The 18,373-nt window shown below is 33.9% G+C and overlaps 1 non-coding gene across 1 annotated transcript; it reads right to left on the bottom strand.

Annotated features, from left to right (window-relative positions):
• Positions 1 to 9,628: 9,628 nt before the first annotated feature.
• On the bottom strand, positions 9,629 to 9,734 carry LOC128032699 (small nucleolar RNA R71). Its single transcript, XR_008188976.1, has one exon. It is a non-coding gene; the product is annotated as a small nucleolar RNA R71 (small nucleolar RNA).
• Positions 9,735 to 18,373: the final 8,639 nt, after the last annotated feature.

Below are 18,373 nucleotides of genomic sequence, written 5' to 3'. Positions count from 1 at the left end.
AAATCACTAAAAATTGTACAAAAATAATTATGATTTGTAATTTAATTATTAAATTTCTTATTGAGTCTATTTTCAAAAGAAATAAGTGGGAACATCATTTTAATTCTGTACTAAGAGATAACTTACTTTTAGTGAAGAGAGGTCAGAAATGTCAAGCCGTGCAATAGGGGAAACTTTAGAAAATAAACTGTACTAATTGGCTGGACCAAAAATTCTGAAAATTTTATGATAAGAAAGTATACGAGTCTTTGTTTTAGGAAAAATTTACAGATATTAATTTGGAGTTTCGTAGCTCCGGATAGAAATAATTTAGTGACTGTGACGCAGAAATACAGTTTGCTGGAAATTGAATAAATAATAGATTTATGTGTGATAAAAATTATATTATCTATGGTATCATGCTAGAAATTTATTTATCAATTACATACATACTTACTAAGCTATATGCTTACTCCTCTTTATTTTCCCTTGTTTTATAGTGACATCAATCAGCTCGAAAATTGGACGAGGTCAGAACATTATCCACACTATCATCATCATCTTTTGGGTATTTTTCAACCAATACTTTTGAAATATGGCATGTATAGATGACTTAATGTAATGTGGTATAAATATATATAAAATATTGTTTGGTTTAAAATGTTGGTGTATATTAATTGATAAATTGTTTTCTTAAAACTACTAACAAAGTATTTAGAATGTTGTGGATGGATAAATTGTGTCTGAACATACAACTGTATTTGGTTGAAATATTGAAGTTGTTTGAAATTGTGTTTCGAAAATTTGCAGGAGGGTTTGAATGTTTATGAAAAGGAATTATGTCAAAATTTTTGTAAAAAAAAAATTCAGATCGTTTGATAATACTTCTTACCTTGTTTCAGTGATGAATATGGGTAAGAGGTGTTACATTTTAGTGGTATCAGAGCTACGATTTAGCCGGTTCTCGGATTAGGATAATGTGTGTAAAAGTCTATCTATACATGCCATAAATATATTGTGATAGTGTGATGATTTCTGACAATTTAAAATTTTGTTTTATATAGTAAATGGATCCTGACCGAAGTGTAGCAGATGATGTTGAGAGTAACGCGCCGGCTCCCGCGCAAGGGACCGTGCTTGACGAAAGTAGACATGAGACACATAGTCAGGAGGAGGCTCGGGAAGCCTTCCTTTATATGATGAATAATTAGTATACAGAATTTGTTCGTACAAATCTGAATGTTCAACCTCCTCCACCCCTTCCTATTCCTCAATCGGTTCCCGTAGCTCCACAAAATGTTGACTTGGTAAGAATAAGTAAACCTCCCATTGACAAAATCCGAAAGCATGGGGCTGAAGATTTTAGGGCTAATATAGATGATGATCCAGAGAAGGCGGAGTTTTGGCTCGAAAATTCCATTCGGGTATTTGATGAATTATCTTGTACTCCTGAAGAATGTTTAAAGTGTGCAATATCTTTATTAAAAGACTCAGCATATCGTTGGTGGAAAACATTGGTATCTGTGGTTCTGAAAGAAAGGGTTACATGGGACTTCTTCCAGGATGAAATCAGAAAAAAATACATAAGCCAACGGTTCATCGATAAAAAACGCAAAGAATTTCTCGAGTTGAAGCAGGGCCGAATGTCTGTGGCAGAGTATGAAAGAGAGTTTGTTAGACTGAGTAAATATGCCCAAGAATGTAAAAGGTTTGAAGATGGTTTAAATGAAGACATTAGAATATTTGTTGGAATGTTGGAACTGAAGGAATTTGTGGTATTGGTTGATCGAGTTTGTAAGGCTGAAGAATTAAATAAAGAAAAGAGAAAAGCTGTGATGGAGGCTCGAGATACAAGAAAGCGGCCCATGAGTAAACCATTTCAAACTCAGTCAAAGAAGTCTAAAGAGATGAATCCTCGAGTGACTACTTCAACTGGATATCCACGTCGAGACCGGGGAAAATTATATTCGGGTCCCGAAGTTCAAGCTACTTCAGTAGCAAGTGTGGGTAGTGTGAAGCCTAGTAAACCAGAGTGTCAGCATTTTGGTAGGAAACATCCTGAAAATGCTGGTTAATTAGCCGAGCTTGTTTCAAGTGTGGTTCTCGACAACACTATATTAAAGATTGCCCTGAGAAAATTGAAGAAGAAAAATTTCAGAATGTTAGATCGGGTGATACTGTTAGCAGAGGTAGACCACTGATAAACACCGGAAATAGAGATAGTGGTAAAAGTGTAAAGAAAGGTACAACTGCAAGACCAGAACCTCGAACACCTGCTAGAGCCTATGCTATACGTACTCGTGAGGAAGCCTCATCTCTTGATGTGATTACCGGTACATTCTCTCTCTATGATACTGAAGTTATTGCATTGATTGATCCCGGGTCTACTCATTCTTATGTCTGTTTGAATTTAGTATCTAATAAGAATTTGCCTGTTAAAAATACTGAATTTGTGGTTAAAGTGTCAAATCCTTTAGGCAAATATGTGTTAGTCGATAAGGTTAGTAAGAATTGTCCTTTGAGGATTCAAGGTCATTGTTTCCCGGCTAATCTGATGTTGTTACCATTTGATGAGTTTGATGTTATTCTAGGGATGGATTGGTTGATGTTGCATGATGCCAAGGTAAATTGTAGACAGAAAATCCTTGAATTGAAGTGTGAAAATGGTGAAATTCTTCCGGTTGAAACAGATGAATCCAGTAAATTGCCTACGATGATTTCACATATGTCGGCTAAAAAATACATGAGAAAAGGGTGTGAAGCTTATCTTGCTTATGTGATAAATACTAAGATATCAGAGTCGAAGCTTGAATCAGTACCGGTAGTCTGTGAGTTTCCAGATGTATTTCCAGAAGAATTGCCTAGGTTACCTCCGATTAGAGAAGTTGAATTTGCTATTGATCTGTTACCTGGGACTGCACCGATTTCTATTGCTCTGTATAGAATGGCTCCAATTGAATTAAAAGAATTAAAATCTCAATTGCAAGAGTTGACAGATAAGGGATTTGTGAGACCGAGTTTTTCTCTCTGGGGTGCTCCTGTGTTATTTGTGAAAAAGAAAGACGGTTCTATGAGACTTTGTATTGATTATCGTCAACTCAAAAAAGTGACTATAAAGAACAAGCACTCGTTGCTGAGAATTGATGATTTGTTTGACCAATTAAAAGGGGCAACAGTGTTTTCAAAGATCGATCTGAGATCTGGCTACTATCAGCTGAGAGTTAAAGAGTCAGATGTGTCAAAAATTACTTTCAGAACGAGGTATGGACATTATGAATTTCTTGTGATGCCTTTCGGTTTAACTAATGCTCCGGCTATTTTTATGGATTTAATGAACCGAATTTTCCGACCGTATTTGGATAAGTTCGTGGTGGTGTTTATAGATGATATTTTGATCTATTCCTGAGATCAATCTGAGCACGCTGAACATTTGAGAACTGTGTTGCAGATTTTGAGAGAGAAGAAATTGTTTGCTCAATTTAGTAAAAGTGAGTTTTGGCTTCATGAAGTCAGATTCTTGGGACACATAGTTTCAAGTGATGGTATTCGGGTTGATCCGAGTAAAATTTCGGCAATTGTTAATTGGGAACCGCCATAGAATGTATCTGAGGTTAGAAGTTTTCTGGGCATGGCTGGATATTATAGACGTTTTGTTAAAGGATTTTCCATGATTGCTTCTCCTATGACTAAATTATTGCAGAAGAATTTCAAGTTCGAATGGACTGATAAATGTCAACAAAGTTTTGAGAAATTGAAGGCATTATTGACTGAGGCATCGGTGTTGGTGCAACGTAAAACAGGGAAAGAGTTTATAATTTATAGTGATGCATCGTTGAATGGTCTTGGGTGTGTACAAATGCAAGAGGGCAGAGTAATAGCTTATGCTTTGAGACAGCTGAAAGCACACGAGAAGAATTATCCTACGCACGACTTGGAATTAGCTGCTATTGTCTTTGCTTTGAAAATTTGGCGTCATTATTTGTATGGTGAGAAATGCCAAATCTTTATTGATAATAAAAGTTTGAAGTATCTGATGAATCAAAAGGATTTGAATTTGCGACAACGAAGATGACTCAAATTGATAAGAGACTATGAGCTAGTGATTGGTTATCACCCTAGAAAAGCGAATGTAGTTGTTGATGCTTTGAGTAGAAAATATTTGTTTGCTTTGAGAACTATGAATGCGAGTTTAGCTATGTCTGAGAATGGTTCAATTTTGGCTGAGTTGAAAGCTAGACCGTTATTTGTGTAGCAAATTTATGAAGCTCAAAAAAATGATGGTGAATTACAAGCCAAGAGATTTCAGTGTGAATCATGTGGGGACTCAGATTTTCGAATTAGATCAGATGATTGTCTGATGTTCCGGGAGAGGATATGTGTACTGAGAAATGATGGGTTGATTCAGACAATCTTACATGAGGCACACAGAGGTGATTTATTAGTTCATCCAAGTAGTACGAAAATGTATAATGATTTGAAGAAATTGTATTGGTGGCTGGGCATGAAAAAGGATATTTCGGAATTTGTATGAAAGTGTTTAGTTTTCCAACAAGTGAAAGCTGAGCATCAAGTAACTTCAGGTTTAGTTCAACCAATACTGATTCCTGATTGGAAATGGGACAGAATCACGATGGATTTTGTGATGGTTTTGCCTCTGACTCCTAGAAAGAAAGATGCTATTTGGGTAATCATTGATAGATTGACAAAAGCAGCCCATTTTATACCGGTACGTATTGATTACTCACTTGACAAGTTGGCGGAGTTATATGTTGCTAAAATTGTAAGGTTGCACGGGGTGCCTAAGTCCATTATTTCGGATAGAGATCCGAGGTTCACTTCGAGGTTTTGGGAAAAGTTGCAAAAAGCCTTGGGTGCAAAACTTTAGTACTGCATTTCATCCGCAAACTGACGGACAATCTGAAAGGGTAATTCAAGTTCTTGAAGACATGCTCTGATGTTGTGTCTTAGAATTTGAAGGCAGTTGGGAGAAATATCTACCATTGGTTGAATTTGCTTATAATAATAGTTATCAGTTGAGTATACGAATGGCACCGTATGAAGCATTATATGGACGTAAGTGTAGAACACCTTTGTATTGGACTGAGCTCAGTGAGAAACAGATTCACGGGGTTGACTTGGTGAAAGAAACTGAAAAAAAAGTAAAAGTAATCCGTGATTGTTTGAAAGCTGCTTCAGACCGACAAAAGTCATATGCGGATTTAAAGAGAAAAGAAATCGAGTTTCAAGTGGGCGATAAAGTATTTTTGAAAGTATCTCCGTGGAAGAAGATTTTGAGATTTGGTCGAAAGGGTAAATTGAGTCCGCATTTTATTGGGCCGTATGAAGTCACTGAAAGGATTGGACCTGTAGCCTATCAGTTAGCCTTACCAACAGAGTTGGAGAAGATACATAATGTACTTCATGTGTCGATGTTACGACGCTATCGTTCTGATCCTACACATGTAATTTCTCCAACAAAAGTTGAAATTCAATCGAATATGACTTATGATGAGGAACCTATAAAAATTTTGGCTCGGGAAGTTAAACAGTTGAGAAATAAAAGTATACCATTATTGAAAGTGTTATGGAAAAAACAAGGAGTTAAAGAGGCCACTTGGGAACCAGAAGAAGCCATGGGGAAACAATACCCAAATCTCTTTTCTGGTAAGATTTTCGAGGACGAAAATCTCTAAAGGGGGGAGAGTTGTAACAGCTCGATTTAGGGCTTAGTCAGAACAGTGGTTTCGGGACCACAAATCCGACTAGGAAAAATATTATTATTATTATTATTATTATTATATTTTTATGGTCTTTGATTTCATGGAAAGTTTTTGTAAAAATTTCGTTAGAAAATTTTGACGTTTGAGCACTCAATTTAGTCAAAAGGACTAAATTGTAAAAAGTGCAAAAGTTGAGTTTTACATGTTAAAGGTATTTAATTGTTATGGAATCATAAATTATGGGTCCTTATGTGGTAATTAGACCATTAGTTAATGATGGACAACAATGGGCATGAAATAAGTGAAATAGGATTTTTTTAAGAAAGGGCGTTTTAGTCATTTGGTAAATAAATAGAATTAAATGAGAAAAAGATGAAAAAATATGCTCATCTTCTCCATGGTTGCTGCCAAATTTTAGAAGACACCATAGCTAGGGTTTCTTTTCTTTTTCAAGCTCATAGTAAGTGTATCCTAGCCCCGTTTTTAATGTTCTTTGTATTTTTGAGATTTCCGTAACTCGGTTTATCTATTTTTACTGTTAATTCGAGCTAGGTTTGAAATTTGAAAATTTACCCATGTGTGAAATTTGTGTATTTTGATGTTTTATGGAAGAATATGAAGTTAGAAACTATGTTAAACAATTTTCGCTAGTCGATTTTAAGTGAAACCGATTAAAATAACATAATCGGTAAAAATACATAAACCTCATAAGTAATAGTTAGAGTGAGACTTGGATGTTGCTATAAGAGGGAAAAGTGTTCAGTATGTGACAAAACATAAGAATAAAGAATAAAATTTAATTTCCGAACTTTGGGGCAAAAATGTAATTATGCAAAAGTTTAGGGACAAAATCGTAATTTTGTCAAAAGTTGGGTCGAAGCTTTTTTTAATAAATGTGAATGTTAAACAAGATCAATTTGCTGTTATAGATCAAGAAAGATGAGAAGTCAACCTTAATCGAGGAAAATAGAAGATTGGGGATTAAATTGCAAAATCTCTACATTTTGTATCGAGGTAAGTTGTATGTAGTTAATACATTGTTATAATTATTTTTATTATATTTCATGACAATATATGTGAAAGGGTTGAATATGAAATAGTTATATAAAAGTTAGAAATTTGAAATTGATAGTTGAATTGTTTAAAATCAGCTTGGTTTATGGATATACCAACTGCAAGTAATGGTTGAAGTGATTCAAATCGAATTATTAAATTGGTTATGGAGTTGAGTGGAAAGATTGATATTATGATGTGTTATGGAGAAATTTTAAATTATTGGGAAGTAAGAATCTTTGTGGAACTACCGGAACGGTAAAGATTTGAATAAAGTATCGATGAACACGTGTGTAGTACTATGTGAAGGCTACTACGTGTATCGATAAATAATGGTCACATGTGTAGTACTAAGTGAAGGCTACTATGTGTACCAAAAAGCTTTGGTCACATGTGTAGTACTATGTGAAGGCTACTACGTGAACCATAAAACTTGATCACGTGTGTAGTATTATGTGAAGGCTACTACGTGTACCGAATGATAATAGTAACGTGGGTGGTACTATGTGAAAACCCCCAAATATTTGTTGTTATACTGACATGTTCAATGAGATATGAGTATGTGGTTGAAATGTGATAAGTTGCGAAAGAGTGACTGAAGTGATGAAGCCTTGTATTGTGTTATAAAATAAATGGCTAAAGTGCTATGTGAATGAGAGATGTTTGAATAGAATAGATTTGGACAGTGACAGTGATGTTAGTTTGAAATATCACCAAAAATTATAGAAATTGAGTTTGTGGTTGAATAAGACATGGAATTAAAGCTTAATGAGTATACTTTCACATAAAAGACAAATAATGGACAGGGGAGGTTTATATTCTGAGATATTATAATTTTAGTGAGATAAGGTCTGAATGATTTCGAAATCCTCTATTCTGACTTTGGAAAATCACTAAAAATTTTGCAAAAATAATTATATTTTGTAATTGAATTATTAAATTTATTATTGAGTCTACTTTCAAAATAAATAAGTGGGAACATCATTTGAATTCTGTACTAAGAGATAACAACTGGCTTTTTGTGAAGAGAGGTCAGAAATTTCAAGCAGTGAAACATGGGAACATTTAGAGAATAAACTGTACTGATTGGCTGGACCAAAAATTCTGAAAATTTTATGGTAAGAAGGTATCCGAGTCTAGTTTTAGGGAAAATTTATAGATCTTAATTTGGAGTTCCGTATCTCTGGATAAAAATAATTTAGTAACTATGACGCAGAAAAACAGTTTGCTGGAAATTGAATAAATAATAGATTTATGTGTGATAAAAATTATATTATCTATGGTATCATGCTAGAAATTTATTTATCAATTACATACATACTTACTAAGCTATATGCTTACTCATCTTTATTTTCCCTTGTTTTATAGAGACATCAGTTAGCTCAGAAATTGGACGAGGTCAGAACATCATCCACACTATCATCATCATCTTTTGGATATTTTGCAACCAATACTTTTGAAATATGGCATGTATAGATGACTTAATGTAATGTGGTAAAAGAATATATAAAATATTGTTTGGTTTAAAATGTTGGTGTATATTAATTGATAAATTGTTTTCTTAAAATTTCTAACAAAGTATTTAGAATGTTGTGGATGAATAAATTGTGTCTGAACATATAACTGTATTTGGTTGAAATATTGAAGTTGTTTGAAATTGTGTTTCGAAAATTTGCAGGAGGGATTGAATGTTTATGGAAAGGAATTATGTCAAAATTTTTGTAAAAAAAAATATTCAGATTATTTGATACTTCTTACCTTGTTTCGGTGGTGAATATGGGTAAGAGGTGTTACAAGCAAGCTAATCACCCATCTTCATATTTGATTCACTTTATTTCTCTCTATATCTTGCAATTTTAATACTTTTATGTTATTTTAATTTATTAATTTAAGAACCCTAAAAATATCTATTATTTTACTTTAACACTATAATTGATTTAAAAGTATTAATTAGATCTTTAAGTGTTTAGATTAAGAATGATTTAGTACTCGCCTCCCTTGGGTTCGATACTCGGAGTACTCACTTACTTCGTTCTAAAATTTGTATTACAATTTGACCTGTATACTTGCAGATACCACCTTATAACTCTCTATTTTATTGTAGTATTCACACTTTGGACGTTAGTACATCTAGAGGCCGTCAAGTTGTTGGCGCCGTTGCCGGGGAGGCAACGTCACTAGGTTAATTGTAATTTTTTCAATTTAAAGATAATTTAGAAATTTGTAGGTTATAGATACGATGTTATTCCATTTATTGCTACTAACCTCTTTTTTTGGGGTTTAGTGTATGACTCGCAGTAGGAGCACACCTATTGCAGCAGCCATAGATCCGGATATAATAATCCGAAGGAATTGCCGATAGCAACAACAGAAAATGCAAAAACAACCACCACCCGCTACAAGTGACGTACCACGTGACAATCCATTGTTCGGCGACGCCAACAATAACGCCCTAAGAGATCCACCAGCACCATAGTTACCCACAAACGTGCATATAGCTCAGAATGAGAGAACTTTACGGGACTATGAGATACAAAGTTTAGATATGGTTCAAGAAAGTATAGCGAGGCCAGCGATTACAACTAATAATTTTGAGATCAAATAAGCGATGATACAAATGATCCAAAATAATATGCAATTTAGGGGCATTATGGTAGAGGACCATAATCAACATTTGAAACAATTTCTTGAACTCTGTGATACTTTTAAGTATAACGGGGTCACTAATGATGCTATTCGTCTTCAATTGTTCTCCTTTTCTCTGATTGATAATGCATTTTCTTGGTTAGACTTGCAGGCTTCAAGATCCATCACGACTTGGGATGAACTTGATGGAAAATTCTTATAGAAGTTTTTCCTGATTTGTAAAGCAGTCTAATTAAGAAGAGAGATCGTTGAATTTAGATAGATGGAAGGAGAAAACTTTTATGAGGTGTGGGAACACTTCAAAATGTTGATTAAAAAATACCCGCACCATGGATTTTCTGAGTGGATGAGATTGCATATATTTTATAATGGGTTGGATGTAAACGCAAAATCTGGATTAGACAGAGTAGCAGGAAGAGCCCTTATGAATAGGATGTATGAGGATGCATACGAAATTATTGAAAATATGGCATTAAACTGCTGTTAGTGACAAACTGACCGATTCATATATGACTAGAAACTCGCTATGATCAAAGCTATCTAGAGGATGATAAGTATCAACAACTAATGAATAGACTCAACCATATTAAATTTGCTTTGACACCGTCCATGCATGGAGGAGACAAGCCACTCTTCTATTATATCAACAATCCTGTCGAGGATATAAATTACATTGGAAATAGGGGTGGAAACCCTTATTCAAACACATACAATCCTGGCTAGAGAGATCACTCGAATTGAAGATAGGGAGGAAACCAAGGAGGAGGTAACAAAAAAAATCAAGTTAAAATACTAATTACCAACCTCCTTATTTGCAAAAACCCCAGGAAAGAACCAACCCAAGTGACCATACTACATGTGGTCAATGTCTGGATAGAATTGAGGGAGAAATGCAGTCAATGAGAATAGATGTCAAGTAGATGCAATTTGAGTGCACTAGCTTAACAAGAACATTGAATAAGCTTAAAGATCAAATAAGCCAATTGATGAGCATGATGAGCAGCATTAAAAGACACATTGGCATAGGTACTCCTAGCAATACAGAGGATAATCCATGAAGGGAAGGTAAAGAGCATGTGAAAACTATAGCACTCCGATCGGGCAAGGTATTGAGTAGCCCATAAATACCTACCCCGAAGGAAACTGTGAATAATATGATGCCTCAAGACAATTCCCTAGAAGTGGAAGATGAACCTGAACCAAAGGAGGAGAATGTGCCAATGGTTGGGATGGGAAAAGAGACACTTAAAGATGCCGAAATCACGAAAGTCTTATTTCCACTAAGATTAGAAGAAAGACAAAAATAGGATGAGGATGAATTTATTACTTTTTTAAAATTTTTTTAAAACCTTAAACGTTAACCTACCTTTGATCAAGGTAATTGAGAAGGTTCCAAAATATGCCAAGTTTTTAAAGGAGATGATGGCAAAGTGTAAGAAAATCAAGGTAGGAGAACATGTTAATTTAAGTGCTTCTTATAGTGTAATTATTTCTAGAAAAGTACTGCGAAAATTAAAAGACTCGGACAGTTTTACTATTCCCATTGAAATAGGAGTATTCACTTTAATAGAGCTTTATGTGATTTAGGAGCTAATATTAACTTAATGCCTTTATCAATTTTCGGAAAAACTCGAGTTAGGGAATCTTAAAGAAACTCAAATAACATTGCAATTGGCTGACAGGTCTTTAGTACACTTGTAACGCGTGGTTTTGTGCAAGTGTACACAGTTGCTATCAAGTAATAAGTAAGTAAAAGAGTTATCGTCTCCACAGGGACTGTAAATGTTAATCAATTAATTTTAAAATTAGTGTTAACAATCTAACGATAAAAACACAATATTTTTAGTGGTGTGATGTAAAAATAATTACTAATGTAAGATGATCCCTAATGCACTTTTAATCAAAATGCAAAGTATGAAGTGAAATGTATGAAATGAGTTTAGCAGCAAAAACAAAAAATTCAACAATCAATAATAGGCTATGATAATTACATCATGCAACTTCTTTCATGAGTTTTGAAACCAAATTAAGTCCTTTTGGAATATTTTATTTAGTAAAACATGCATTTTACTGATCATATTAAACTAAGGGTTTCTTAGAATTCATGTGAAGTAACAAGGATAAGTTAGGTTTGAAACAATTTAATCACATAAACCTAAAAACTATGCAAGAAAATAGAGCTCGTTAAAGTTATTTTGAATCTTCAATTTAGTCGTGTTAGGATCTAAATTAAGCAGGCACTTTTCAATTATTGTGTCCATTAGGCATCGTCTAGTTAGGATTGCTCAACTAATCCTAATGCATCCAATTACGTATGAATGAAATGCATACTCGAGTTTATTGAAAACATGATCGATGGAGGCATAAACACTATAAACATGATTTAAACAAACTTTATTGAATTAATGCAATCATCCTAGCTAAATAGCTTTAAGCTACCATTGTTAATGACAAGATAGAAAAGCACATTGCAAACATGATTAAAATCAAAATGACAAAGTAAGAAGGAATAAACTCTGTCGAATTAGTAGTCTCACGAACTCTGATTGAAGATATTTTCCTCCGATCCTTGTGCTGCTCCTTTGCTAATGGCTCCTCAAGGTAGCCGACCAAGAGATGATCTTATCAAGGTTTTGCTTGCTAAGAAATGAAAGAACTATGGGATGCTATATGTGGGAATGGAGAGAGGAAATGAGAGAATGGAAGAATGATATGAAATGAGAGATGAGCCATTGAGTAAGGGATGAGAGATATGTGAGATGAGAGTGGGTATTTATCCTTGAGGTTGGTGGGAGAGTTTACTAAAAATAGTGAAAAAACCCTCATTTACTCATTTACTTGGTCGTCCAGACATTGTGGAAAATGGTGGGTGATGGTTGCTTGATTCAAGCATGAGATCATGCTAGAATCAAGCAAAGGTTGGACGGTTTCAAGGGCAATCTTCATGGGATCTTTTTTTATTTATTTAATTTCAACTTTAGGTACCTCTAATAAATATCCCAAAATTGATTTTTGGGCAACCAACATGCTTGTGTCGAATTGGGCTTGTCTTCCCCTTGTTTGGACGACTTTGTGACCCATTAAATAATCAAACTTGTCCATCATGTAACATCACTTTTAACTGGGTCAAAGTAACAACTCCATGACCCAATTTGCATGGTTTTGTCATCTAAGTAGGGTAGAATTACTCATGTCCATGCAAGAATTATAATAAGCTTCATATTATATCAATTTCATGGTCCCCCTGCATAATAAAATATAACACATTACTAAATAACATGAAAAAAATTTAATTTATGCACAAAATTAATACAAGAAAGCACATATTTGCATTTTTATAAATTCATGCCCATCATCGGAATATAAACATAATTCACCTAATGGATTAACAAATAATTGAAATTAATATTATTTTTAAGTTAAAAAGGTGTTATAAACTGCTAAAAAACCCTATATAAATTAGAGTTTACGCACCCCCAAACTTAATCCATCGCTCGTCTCGAGTAATGTTTCATGTAAACCACAACTTTTGCTCAGGCAAATTTTGCAATAAGTTTAAGCATCATCCATATTTGTACATAACCATGTATAAACAAAATCATGCTCACAAACTCTTTTTATTGATAGTCGCTCATATGCAAACATTATTTCAAAATTTTATTCTAAGTGCGGAAAAATGCTAGCATAAGTCATAAAGTGCATGCTTTTCAAGATCATACATAACATTCACCATTCGATCAAAGTTTCCTTAACAATCAAACAAAGTAATCACAATGTCTGATTAATGGTCCTCATATGTTGAACTTAGCAATTCCTTTCCACTAATGTAGTTTCCATAATAATCCAAATTAATAGGTCTTTTATAAGGTTGTAATGGGGCTAGGCTTAAGGTAGGGATAAAGAGAAGTGAGTTTTTAGGTTCAGTAATCTTAACCTGAACTTTGCCTTGGATCTTTTTCTAGGTACATCCTTCCTACTAATATGTTCGTCACCCTCCACCCAAACTTAATTTTGAAGCATATGCCCAATATTTCTATTTGTTTTTGCTCTTTTTACTTGACATTTGAATAGAGCTTCTCTTCTTCTTTTTTTCTTTTTTTTTGAACATACGAATAACATGTACATCTTTTTAAATTTTTCCTCGATCTTTGCTCACTACGAAAAATATAGTTTAGATTCATATGGCAGGCTTGAAAGGCTCAAACGATCCAAAGAAAATGTGCCTAAATCATGTTTAGATTCTTATACCTCTGTTGCATGTGAATGTGTAATGCGAATGTGCAAATATATACGTCGAATCAAGTAATAAAGTGATGAGTGAGTATCGTCTCCACAGGGATTGAAATTGATTAAAATAATTGGTTATGCTATTACTATGAAATTTAATAATTAAACTAGGCAAAAGAAACAAATGACAAATTGGTAAAGAAATTAAATGAGTGGCTTAATAAAATCAATTATGAATGAAAATATGCTAGGGAAATTTATTGTTGTTGCAATTATCAAAGATTAAGTGGGGAAGATTTTTACTGTTGAATGATAAAGGTTGGAATTGCTCTGGCTTTATTTTTATATCAGAATAATGCCATGGCAAAATCTTGACCATTCTACTACTCAGGGACTCACTACTATAGTTTTCTTCTTTCAAGAGCCAGACTTTAAGCTATCATTCTGAGTTTTTGTTTGTCTGTAGAACTCTAGAATGATATACAAGTTGTTCTTCCTTTTCCTTGTACAGATTGCAACTTCTACGTCTAGAGTGCTACTAATATTCTTTTGAATACTTGCCTATATCATCCGATAATAATCCAATATATTTGATCTTTCCAGAATTAAATTAGATCTAATAGCATAACATACAGTCATCTATGTCTAGAGCTTGCATGCATGCATTTAAAATAATCACAAATCGAATGAAATAGTAATCTACTCAAAATCAAACCATGGGCATTAAAGATAATAAGAATTCACCAAAATAATTTCAACCCATTGAGATTTAGCTCATGGGTTGGACATTCAAATCCAAAACAAAACCATTCAACTTCGTCATTTAAGTTTATGATTCACAAAGTTCAAATAAGAAAATAAAGGCAGAACTGCAGGAAGCTGTCCCTACTCCAGCTTTTACTTTAATAATAAGATTTGATGAAAAATCCAGTGTAGATTTCTCTTCTCCTTCCTTGCGTCTGTGACTATTCTGCTCTATAAGCTGATACATCTCCTCATTTTTTCTCTGAGATTTTTCATGAGAATCTGATCCAGAGAGAAAAAAAATTTCTCCAATACTTCTCTCTCCCCGGATCCCCTTTATTTTCTTTTCTCTTTCCTCCTTTACAAGGTAGGTCCTTCCTTCTCAGCACACACCTTTTGCTTCCTCTTTTTTTAGGGTAGTTTATCTGGTACAAGTATAGCTGGCTGAAAGTGACGTGGACTAAATGTTGCGTCATCTTCCAAGAATTTCCATGGCATTCTTATTGGAAATCTAGCCAACATTTTGTCATGGCAATATTTCACTTCCTTCGTTTTCCTACTCTTTTTTTCTTCTCTTCTTCATCCTGCACCTGCTTCCAACCACAACCAACACCTTTCTTCCCGAATAATAAAAGTAACAAATAATAACATTTATAGCACAATCCAAGCTTTTTATGCAATGTTATAAAAATATCTAAACATTAAAATATATTTACTTAATTAAAAACAATTAATTCAATCTAGAGGCTTGAAGTATAGCTCTTTTCAAGAGTTATCAACCTCCTAGGATTTCGCCTCAAGAAAGTTAATAAGTCAATTCTAAGGACTTAAACCTTCATGCAAGTTTATTTCAAAAAGGAGTTCAATTTTCATGGAAGAAGGCTACATAAGACCTAAGAACATACAAGAATTCCATAACTTAGGATAACATAAAAAAACTCAAATAAAATGAGAAATCATACTTGCATTTGAGCTAACTTATGAACAAAAATGTCTCTGAACATTATTTTATTTCAACATACTCATGTGAAAGAATTCAAACATACTTTAAAATTCATGCTATTTAAAAAGAAGAAATGTCCTCATTGCGTAAGTTAAGTAATGAATGAGAACTAAATACCAGGTAGGATAGCAAGAAAGAGAGGTGAGTTATGAAGGCTGCTTAAGTACCAAGTCTTTCCCAACAATCCAATCCTAGGTATGCTCATTCGCATTACCACATTACTTTTATTTTTATTAGAGAAGAGACATTAAGCTTATTTTATTCATGTTTTCAATTTTATTGTGCGAAAGCAAAATACTAACTATGAAAGAAATACAAATGCCTAAAAATAAATAAATGTTAAGAAAAAGAAATTTTCCTCTTTTTATTCGTGTCATCCTTCATGTCTTTTTCCTTTTCCCTTATTTGTCGCACTTGATCCCATAATCTCTTCTTGACATGTTTCAAAGATATGATATGGGAATTCAGGAACAAAAGTGTTAGAGATATTCTTCAAAGTATTTCGTACGGAATTATTTCTAATTTTTGCATCTCTCCAGTAAGCTTGTTGTTAATTGTGCATGAATTTTCACATATCCATCATAGTTGAAAATTTTGATTTATAGCATCTAACGAGGTGGGCATTGGAATAGTCAACTCGAGTTTAACACTTGGCTCAACTAGTTTAGCAACATTTGGTTCCACCCTCAATTCAGAGTTGTTTGGTTCCTCTTCAATTTTACTTCTTCTGTGTCATTTATTGAGTCAGCTTTCGGTTCATATTTGGACAATGACTCATCAGATTCTGGTTTGACCTGTTCATTTGCATCAAGTTTTTTCAACAGTTCAACATTCTCCACTTACGTTTCAAGGTCATGCCTTGTCATACAACCTTGAACATACAAGTCCTTCAGGTTTGCCTTCGATCTTAATTGGGCCCTTAAGCAAAGTGAAGTAATTCATGATGGAAAGTAGGCACTTTCTTCCTTTTTTCGAGCATAATCCCAGATCTCTTTGAGAATAATTCTCCCAACATTGATGGACCTTTCTGTCATAATAACATACAACAAAAGCATTCATTCCATCGAGATGGTGGAACTATGTGAGATAGGCATGAAGCTATATTGAATAAAGTAGAACTATACCTTGGCCACTGGATTTAAATATTCCCTTCGATAAGAATGATTACCATACTTTTTATATTCATTGGGATCCCAGATTTGTAACCACATTAAGAACTTGTTGAAGAAAATCCCAATTGATATTTGTCATCATGGCAGAGTATTCATCTTCTTCAACATCAGGTAAGTTAAACAAATCATTAATGGACTTAGAAGTAAGGTGTACCTTCTTTTTACGAACAAGAACTTCATTAGCATCTGGCGTGGTTAAGTTGGCATAGAACTCTCGCACTAAATCCTCATCAGGCATTAATCGTGCATCACATTAATCATCTTTCGAATCGAAAAAGGCATGACCATCTTGCCATTGCTCTCAAAATTGAAAATTTTTCTGGCATCATGGATTGATTCTTGAAGATAGAATCAAAATTTTCCCTTGCTTCTTCATCTTAAATCACAATCGAATTTTTGGTAGAAGTCTTTGAGGATCTAGTTCTTTTGCAAGGCATGGTTATTTTCCCGAAAAATAGGCAGAATTTTGGCAAAGAGAGAAAGAACTTGGCAAGGTGTTGTGGCAAAAGAATTTTTGTGGTGGCAATAGGGTTGCTCCGGCTAAAAAACTCACGGCAGAAAAAATAATTACTTGCAAAAAAGAAAGAAAATTGAGGAGAGGCTTTTGGGACTTGATGCCAACGACTAAGAGGAGAAAATTAGGGTGGAAGCTAATTGTTTAGGTGTTGCGAATTTTATAAAGGTGTGAAGTGGTTTATATAGTGATGGATTAGGACAAATTTGTAGCAAAAATTTAGCTGCAAGGAAATACTTGGGTGGCAAGCATGGAGGGAAATATATGTGGGGAAAAATTTAGGGTTTTAGGGAACCCTTTGGACGACAATTACAATTGTAAATTTTTCCTCTTCACTCTTCTGGGCCTCGAGCTCAAATTACAATTACTTTGTTGTACTTAAAAATTCAATTGAACTAGAAAAATAAACTAATTAGTACTTGGGTCAAATTGACCCTCTTATTGAGCATAAACAAATAAATAAAAATTAAAAATTTCTTTTGGCTTACTTAGAAATTTCTTCTCAGAAAATTAAATTAAATTAATATCCCAGGAAAGGTTGGAGGGGTCACAAATGGTGTCATTTTAGATCCAATCTCCTTAGATAGATTTAATTTAATGTATTAATTCAAGAAAATAATTTTGAAGTACGCCATTTATTAAAAACAAAAATATGAAAAATTAAGAGTCTATTAAATTAAAAAATGGTTCAATTTGCTCAATTTCTCCATTCCAATGGTTTTTGAGACGTTGACCATTAACTTTAAATATACCTACATTTTTGTCGTACAATTCTACAGCTCCATATAGATAAATTTTGTGAATGGTATAAGGTCCTTTCCATCACGATTTGAACTTTCCCAGAAATAGCCTAAACCTTGAATTAATTCTTTGAATTAAACGATTTGAGCATTCTCGTATGAAATTAACCTTATCCCCTCAAGCTCATCAAGCTGTAACATTCTTCTATCTCTAGCTTGCTTAAGATGCAAATTTAATTGTTTCAGAGCCCACTGAGCTTTATTTTCCAACTCAAGCGGCAAATGACATGCCTTTCCAAAGACTAACCGATAAGGATTCATTCCTAATAAAGTCTTAAAAGCAGTTCGATAGGTCCATAGAGCATCATCGAGCCTTTGAGACCAATCTTTTCTATTAGGTCGCACTACCTTCTCAAAAATTCCTCTGATTTCACGGTTTACCCATTCAGCTTGCCTATTTGACTGTGGATGATAGGAAAATCTTGTGTTTCACATTGTACTTGTCAAGCAACCACTTAATCCATTTGTTTACAAAGTGAGATCCTTCATCACTAATTATAGCTCTAGGAGTCCCA

This window comes from Gossypium raimondii, chromosome 1 (assembly GCF_025698545.1).
Source record: "Gossypium raimondii isolate GPD5lz chromosome 1, ASM2569854v1, whole genome shotgun sequence".
NCBI classification, from domain to species: Eukaryota; Viridiplantae; Streptophyta; class Magnoliopsida; order Malvales; family Malvaceae; genus Gossypium; species Gossypium raimondii.
The sequence above is the reverse complement of the archived record's forward strand: the minus strand, read 5'-3'. Positions and strand labels throughout refer to the sequence as shown.